The sequence below is a fragment of the Mauremys reevesii genome, linkage group 4 (genome assembly GCF_016161935.1).
Source record: "Mauremys reevesii isolate NIE-2019 linkage group 4, ASM1616193v1, whole genome shotgun sequence".
NCBI classification, from domain to species: Eukaryota; Metazoa; Chordata; order Testudines; family Geoemydidae; genus Mauremys; species Mauremys reevesii.
Window position 1 is genome coordinate 116,783,718 of NC_052626.1, and position 9,050 is coordinate 116,792,767.

A 9,050-nucleotide genomic window follows, 5' to 3' on the forward strand; every position below is an offset into this window, starting at 1 on the left:
GACTGAGGGGTTACTGCCAGGGGGCAGCACCCCTGCTAAAGGGGCACCGGGTCCAGGGAGGGGCATGGGGGTCAGAGGACAAGTGCATCACCGACTTGCAGAGGGTGCTCCGGAGCTGGAAGGAGCTGATTCCCAGAAGTCACCAGCAGGAGGTGCCGTGGAGGTGAGTCCACACCTCTGCAAGCTGTTTAAACAACGAAGCTCTTAATCATGCGTTGGTTCAGTCTATATTTTATTGCCATTGTTAGCTTGGTGAAAATTCCCGTTTCACCACTCAGTGCTGTGCTGATCAGAGTATTGAAAGTCATTAAATTAAACTGCATTAAAACAAAACTCATTTTATGCAACTTCAGGGTCAGTGAAAGTTCTCAGCTGTAACCCTGAATGTGCAAGAAGCAGAGAAACAATATCCAAGAAAAAGAGCTGGAATTTTGCATCTTGTTTTCACCTAGGCCTTACTGAGGACAGTAGCAAACACCTGCCCTTTGCGAAGGAACACAGAACCGTACCGCAGCACAAACCCCACTGAGCACAGCAGGGACTGTCCCGGTTATCCAGCTCTGGCCCTGTTTCATTACTAACTTCCTGTCTGTGATGATGTTTTGGTAACAAGGGGGCAACCAGCTGTCAAAGGGAGCTGTTGCCATGGCAGCCAGGGTGCTAGTCATTCTCCCCAAGTATGAAAATGAAGTGGAGGGCGGGAGAGCTGAGTGGTGGGTTATCTCTGATGTCACAAGGCTACTGCTCAGGCAGCACCAGTGGGCAGCAAATGTGTGGTGTGTATGTGTGTTTGGGGAGTGGGGAGGGAGGCTTTTCCAGTGCTCCTGTTTCCCCAAATTTCCTAAAGAAGCCAACAACATAACTACACAGAATACACAGTAATGATGATTCCACCCACATGATAATTAGTTGCTGAAATTTGATTCAAATCCCGCATGGCATGTTTAGAAACAAGGGTTCCAAAAAAGGAGAGACCTCGTTAAACAGAAAATGTTGATTCTCGTGTGCATTTGTGGTTGTGTTAAAATTGAATACTGTGACTTTAAATGTTGGGCAGGGTTCCTGGGTGTGCTTGCATGCTGGGGAGCTCAGTAGGGCAGCACACAATCGGGGCGTAGCAGCAGCCAGTCAGCAGGTCCCCAGTGAGTTGTGCCTCTCTGTTATAGGCAGTAGCCTGCGTTCTCTCCCTCTGAGTTTTGGGTTCTTACATGTTGTTGTTCTGGCTCCTAAGAAACAAATTAGCGAGACGTTGGGAACGTCCAGCAAGAGTATTTTACATTTTCTCTAACTTGTCTGCTTGTGTGGCACAAACCATGAAAGGCACAATCTCATCCAAAATAAAATCAACTTCTCAAGCCAAATGTCCTTTTGAAACAAAAAATGGAACCATTTCATTCTGGTGACGTTGATCTTACTGAAGCACTTCACTTTTCCTTTCCCCTTCACGGGGAGGAGCCTAAATTAGGTTTCCCTAAATCCATGATTGGAATAGCGACGCAAAGCCTCACTAGAAGCCAAGCAGCTCAGAAAGAATGGGATGATCACAATACAGTAGAACCCTGTTTATCTGACCCTCCAGTATCCGGTTCTCCATATTAACCCAACAACCAGTGCACACAGGTCCAGAAGTTGGCAATCTTTCCTATGGTCCCTAGATGGTGCTGCAGCCTGACACGTTCCCATTCATCCGATTATCCGACGTTTTAGTTAACCAATCTGGCCTTGGTCCCAATTCGATGGGATAAAGGGGGTTCCGCTCTCCTTGTGAGCGATCGTTTGATGCAGGGGATCTGCTGCTGGTGTTATTCGTTGTGGAAAAGTACCAATTGCAAAACTGATGGGAGGGGCCTTCTGAGGTAGTCGGGAGGGGTCACGCTGTTACCTGCAATGTACACAGGCCCCGCAGCAGGAACGCACCTCAGACTGTGCATATAAACAGCTTAAAAGTGCATCACAACAGTGAAGCCGTTGTCAAGATGCTATTCTGTGCAAAGGATTGTAAGACAGCCCCTGTACTTGATCTGAGGCGTGAATGCCATAGGGATATCCCACTCGAGAGCTTTGAGGTGTGTGAAGGGGTCACCCTAAGAGAAAAGACAGAGGTCATGGCTGTGGTGCAGCTTCACTGGCAGGTATTATCAATTAGGCCAGGCCTGACTCACAAAAGTTGCCGAAGATGATGTCAAGGTTAGACTCAGGACTCTCAGTTTGTTAGAGCACTCTGTTTTATTAGCACAGCTCTCTGTTAATAACACCCAGATAAAGTGAGCCCCCGTACAAGACCCAAACAGTCTTATTTATACAGATAAAAAGGTGCAAACTAAACAAAGGGACAAAGAGAGCAAAATGCATATCCTACTGCCTTACTAACTCTTATTGATCTAAGGCTATGTCACCAATATCCCTTAAGTGGAGCAATTGTTCTACCTTAATGTCTGCCTTCCTGACACCTGGATCACAGCATTCTTTTCATTTCTACTTAAAGGCACATACAGCATTCTTCAGTTCATTCTATTTCTTTAATATAATTCATTTCACTTGCACAATGAACACTGTGGGATCACAACTTGCACCCAGCAAAGCATCCCATAGAGCAGGTACATTGCGGCGGAAAGTTCATAAGGAGATGACAAGCCTGCTGGACAGGGAATAATTAAAGAGTCAAACAGTCCCTGGGATGAGGAGGTCGTTTTGCTGATGTTTACAGGGAGCTCCTCCTGAGTGTGGGGGGCAGAATGGGAGGAAGCACGAAGGGGCTTGTTTAAAGATTTAACAAGGGCGTGATGGTGGTTAGCATCATGGGCCATGCAATTGCGAACACTGTGTGCCCTTTGCCCAGGGGTGGGCAAACCACCCTGTCTGCAGGCACCACCCCTGAAGCTCCCATTGGCCGTGGTTCCCAGCCAATGGGAGTTGCAGGGGTGGTACTTGGGGCATGGGCAGCGTGCGGAGCCTCCTGGCTTTCCCTATGCATAGAAGCCAGATTGGGGATGTGTTGCCGCTTCTGCGAGCCACATGGAGACATGGCACTCACGTTTTTGTCGCTCTTATCTGGACTCTCTGCAATTAGGGCCCATCTTTCCTGAAAAGTGGTGCCCAGAACTGGACACAAGACTCCAGTTGAGGCCTAATCAGCGCGGAGTAGGGCAGAAGAATCACTTCTTGTGTCTTGCTTACAACACTCCTTCTCTAACCTCCATATTACAAGTGATGAACAGAGGCAAAGGGACAGTAAACCCAGGTTTTTAAAAGGTATTTAGGCCACATAAATCCCATTGGTTTCAATGGGAATTAGGAACTGAAATCCCCTTAAAAATTCTGGCCCTAAGTGGTTTGCTCAAGATCACAAAGGAAGTCTGCAGTGGAGGCGGAATTTAAACTCAGGCCCTCAAGTCTTAGGCAAGTGTGATAACCTCAATCATCCTTCCTTTCTCCTGTGTGTGTCTAATGACGTGTTTCTGTCTGTCTAACCCCAGACATAACCAGGTCTCTGTCTATCTAGCCCCCTAGAAAAACATCCGTCGGTCTAGTGTCTACCTGTCTGTCCCTGAACAGAACCACCTGTCTGACTATCTATCTATAAAAACACCTCTCTGTGTGCACCTCCCTTTATTTAATTGTACAGGGTTTTCAGGTGGGGGCTGTGGGAACTGAGATAATAGTGGTGGCAAATGGAAATAATTACAGTCTGAGCAGCTCCTCTTTATATCAGTTGCTAAGTTAACCATCATAGTTCAGAAGGTAGTGGAACAAGCAGGGGGAGGTGTCTATATTGCAGCAATCACATATCGGTGCATAAAGGAGAAGCTGTAACACAGTTACTGGACACTGTTTTTTCAACAGACATGGCGCCTTCCTTCATTATGAGGCTTAAGTTCCATTTCCATATTGTTTTCTCCTGTACATCATATGAGGATATGCAGAAATTTCTGCACAATGACTATTTAATGAGTGAGAACTAGCTCATATCTGCACTCCAGTACTGATCAGAAAAACCAGTCCCCATATTTACATACAGTGAGGAATAATTTTCTGGTGTATTGTCCTTCTCAGGGTGTCCTTCACCTCTTTGTACCTCAGGCTATAGATCAGGGGGTTCAGCAGGGGGATCACAAGGGTATCGGATTCGGCCACCATTTTCTCCCAGTCCACTGAGCTGCCAGATGAGGGTCGTAAATATGTAAAGATCAGGGCCCCATATAAGAAGGAAACGACAGTCAGGTGGGAGGTGCAGGTGGAGAAGGCTTTGTGCCTTCCGGCCGTTGAGCAGATCCTCAGGATGACAAAGATGATGTAAGTGTAGGAGATGAGGATGGTGAAAATGGTGCCTATTGTTTCAATGGCTGCAAAGAGGAAATGCACTCGCTTATTGATACGAAAGTCAGAGCAGGAGATTTCTTGGAGTGGGCGAATATCGCAGAAGAAATGATCGAGGACATTGGAGTGGCCGAAGGACAGACTGAATTCAGTTCACGTATGCACAGTGGCATTGACACAGGCGCATAGGGAAGATCCAGCCACCACCTGGAAGCAGACTCTCTTGGACAGGATGACATAATAAAGCAATGGGTGGCAGATGGCCACAAAGCGATCGTAGGCTGTCACAGCCAGCAGGCAAAGCTCATTGTTGGCACAGAAGGAGAAGAGGAAAACTGAACCACACCACCAGGGAAAGAAATGTCTTTACTCGTCACTAGGGAACTGAGTATCACCTTGGGGGCAATCACAGAGGAGGAGACAACATCTAAGAGGGACAAGTTGCTGAGGAAAAAGTACATGGAGCTGTGGAGTTGGCAGTCAATGCTAATCAGCACAATCATCCCGACATTCCCCACCAGCGTGCAGAAATAAATGGCAAAGAAGAACACAAAGAGGATGTTTTGCAGCTTTAGACTGTCAGTTATTCCCTGGAAAATGAAGCCAGTCACTCTGGTGCAGTTTCCGGGAGCCATTTCTCCTGTCACTGTGCTCTGTGCCAAAGAAGAGGCAGAGGAGGGGATAGAAGCAATGGGTACCACAACAATAAATCTGATGTACAGTGCAGACTCGTCTTCTCTCTTAAGAGTTGCCGAAACAAGGGAAATTCAATTTAGTCAGAGTTTCCAAAGCCCATTTTGATTATCTAGACCAGTGGATTTTTTTTCTCATTTGTGGATGAATCCAAAATTTTGAATGGAGGTGGAAATTGTAGACACAATCTGTGGACCCCTAGGAATCCACGGCCCACAGGTTGCAAAGCAGTGTTCTATGGTAACAACCACCTTTGGAGGACCCCTTAGATACAGTCTGTGGATCCCAAGGTGTTCGCAGACGATAAATTCAACCCCCCCCCCCAATCTAGTCTAATTGCTGGTATAACACAGGTCATAATTTTTTTCCAATAGTTTTCATTGTAAATTAGAGCATGTCTTTTAAAAAATCATCCAATCTTGAATTAAAAATCGTCCGTAAACTGAGTATCCACCACAACCCTGGTAAACCGTCCCAAGAGTTAATTACCCTCCCTGTTAAGAGAGGCTTTTTATGTCGAGCTGGTCAAAATTCCCACCTGTCCCCTTGGAAAGTGTTGAGCTTTTATGAATAAAACCCGAAATCCAAACGATTTTGGCGCTGGTCTATTTTGGCTGAAATCTGAAGTATTTTGGTTTTGAAATGGAGCAACTGGGAGATGTAGTCGAACCAACAAGACTGGCCTTTAAAGGAGAATGGAAGCCTGAGGAACTTCAGCTGGACAGATCAGTGCTGAAGGTGTTTGAGAACAGGTCAGAGAAACACCCATCAGCATATTTACTTGGTGTTACTTGGTCTTGCCCCAGCATGGGGAGCCTGACTTGACTCCATGAGGTCCCTTCCACCCTACATTGCTAGGACTCCCGAATAACAATATTTGTATTGATTATTATTATTTTATTTTATTTGTTGTAAAAACACTGACATTTCCATGGAAAAGTTCAATGCAAAAGAGATGTGTTTGTTTTTGTGGGAGAAGGGGAATTTTCATCTATCTCCTAAGAATGTAGTGTTCCCACTCACTGTAGGGGGTCTGATCCAAAACAGATTGACGCCAAGGGGAGTTTTTCCATTTCTTTCAGTGCGCTCTGGGTTAGGCTGTTTGTTAATATCAGATTTAATCATCTTTCCAGCTAGCAGAGTGAGTAGCAAGGCAAGGTAACACTCAGTGTATTTGAACATTCTGGCAATAATAGCAGTTGAAGAAGGGATGAAAAATCAGTTATGGCAAAACAAACACCCTTGAAACCCAGACATCAAGCAGTTATACCATATTAGAAAGCAAAAACTTCAAGAAAGAAGAACAGTTCATCTGCCTGGGCAGCACCATACTGGCCAACAGAGACCTCAAGAAAGAAGAAGTGACATGAAGGATAGGAAAGGCATCCACTAAACTCCACAATGTATGGGGTTCAAAGCTATACAGCACTAGAACAAAACTGAGGATTTATAATTAAAATGTGATTTCAGTGTTAACAAATGGCCACAAAAGTTGGAGACCTACTGAGACATTAGACAGAAAACTAGATGGCTTTGAAAATAAATGCCTAGGAAAGACTGTGGGCACTGGATGGAGAGACTTTATCATCAGTGAAGAGAACCACCAGCTCAACTCCACTAAAATGCAAAGGAAGCCTTGGAGGTATTTGAGGCATGTACACTAGATGCCAACACACAGAATATCTCAGGAAGCTGTCAAGTGGAAACCAACTGGTGTGAGGAAAAGAGGGAGCTCAAAAGAAACCTGAAGAACACCACTTAGCAGAGAGGGCAGAACACTGGATCTCAATACCACAGAGCAAATGGAAGTAGGAGCAAATGACACAGAGGGATGACAGAGGTTGGTTTCTGGCCTGTGACCCAACACTGGTGTGACAAAATGCAATAATAATATAAACTATCTGTACAAAATGTAATAATTACCTCTAAGAATAGGACTCCACATTTATAATTTATATAAAAAAGTGCCTATGCCAAGTTCTAAGCACATTTGCCATACATTAAAAATACAATTGCACAATGAAACAAAACCAGCAGCTGCTCCCCACCCCAAACCATAAAGTAATCAATCTATGAGTGTCCGTGATGGTGATAAGTTTCAGAGGGGTAGCCATGTAAGTCTGTTCCAGCAAAAACAAGGCTGGCACCTTAAAGACTAACAAATTTATTTGGGCACAAGCTTTCATGGGCTGGAACCCACTTCATCAGATGCATGAAGTGATGGTGATGTGAGTGGTCATGCCCAGTGGTCAGAGAAGGAATGAGGCCTACTCGTTAGAGCAGGAGTCGGTAGTCAGGAATCAGCACCAGGGTCAGAACCAGAGCCAGAGAGTTCAGGCCAAAGCTTGAAGGCAGGGATAAAACCAGTTTACCTGGAGTAAGGCAAGACAGGGGCAAGGCTGCAGCCAAGGCAGGAAACAAGCAGGTTCAGGTGAATGCTTTGCTGCTATTGTGCTGAAGAGTCAATTCTGATGACTCTACCAACAAATCAGGCTCTGTAGCCAATAAGGCAGCTTACTACAGGCCAACTGTGCTCATTAGGTGGCTTGGAGCTTTGTTCTGCAGCAAGCCCTGATTCCTGACAATGAGCAAAGTCCAAAACAATAACCCACCTCGTCCTCAAAAGGCAGCCTTTATCAGAAGGAGCGATTACTTACAGTATAGATACAGTAACTTGAATTCTTTGAGATGTGTCTCTGCGGATGCTCCACTTCAGATGTGCATGTGCCCCATGTGCCTTCCATCAAAGAGTTCTTTCCAGCAATGTCCAGGCGGTCTGCACATGTGCCCTAGCTATCCTCATGCCCTGTACTGAGGGCATGTAGGGCAAATGAGCCAAATGAACCACCACTTCAGGTCTTTCTGTACCAAGGAATCCCCACCTGGGTAGGGGACTCTGAAGCAGAGAGGGGAAGGAGGATGGATAATGAAGCACTCATAGGAACATGCATCTCGAGGAACTCCAGTTACTATTCAAGGTAAGTAACTGTGACACCCTGTACTCCATGTTCATCATTTAATAAGGTTATGATATATTTTGTACAAAGTAGGACTTGTGAGATGGTATTTGAAAACTCAATCTGCTGAATATCATTGTCCTGATAAAATATGTGTATCAACATTGTATGTAAAGTTGTAAGATTCTACTGTATAACTTTGCTGTAACATGTGCCAAGCTTTGAAAAGCAGGCACAAACCAGACACAAAAGAAAAACCGAAATCTAAGCCAGGTGTCAACAAAGTCAAGTGGACTGTCACCTAGTCAGTCAATTTTTGGCAGGAAGAAGGATGTGAGCGAGAAATTTACATACTGTAGTGGCAAACAAACAATTGGGGTATCCCATCCCCCACACCTCTTGTCGCCTGGACCCAGGTGGAAATAATCCTCAAAGTGGAGAGTACAATAAAAGAATGAAGAAACACTGAACTGAGGGCAGGGTCTGGTTTGGAGGCTTCCAGCCAGTTTCAAAGAGCATGTGGTGAGAGAAACCTTGGCTTTGAATCCATTTAGCTTGCTAAGTTAGGTATTAGTTTGCATTTTATCTTTTATTTTCTTTTAAACCAATTCTGACTTTTATGCCTCATTACTTGTAATCACTTAAAATCTATCTTTTGTAGTTAATAAATTTTATTGTTTTATCTAAACCAGTGTTTGGATGGAAGTGTTTAGGAACCTCCACCTGAGATAATAGGGTTTGTGCATATCATATTCCACTGATGAAATGACAGACTTTCTATGAACTTGGATCAGAAGGAGAGAGCTGGGCAATACAAGACACACATTTCTGGGGACAAGTCTGGGACTGGGAGTTTGTTGGTCTCACCCTGTATGTAATTCAGGAATGGCTGGCCACAGCATTCATATAATTCATCTGAGAGTGATTTTGCATGCTAAAGACTGTGTGTGAACTGGCCAAGCGTGGTTGTTCTCACAGCAAAGCAGTATAAAAGGCACCCCAGATTGGAGAATTGAGGGGAGACAGCTGTTCACAGTCTGGATTGTACTCTGGGTTAAAGTAACAGTGAGGATATGTCAAACT

At 44.9% G+C, this 9,050-nt stretch overlaps 1 pseudogene; it reads right to left on the reverse strand.

The window, feature by feature from the left end:
- Positions 1–4,008: 4,008 nt before the first annotated feature.
- Positions 4,009–4,952, reverse strand: LOC120403988 (annotated as a pseudogene).
- Between the last annotated feature and the right edge of the window lie 4,098 nt (positions 4,953–9,050).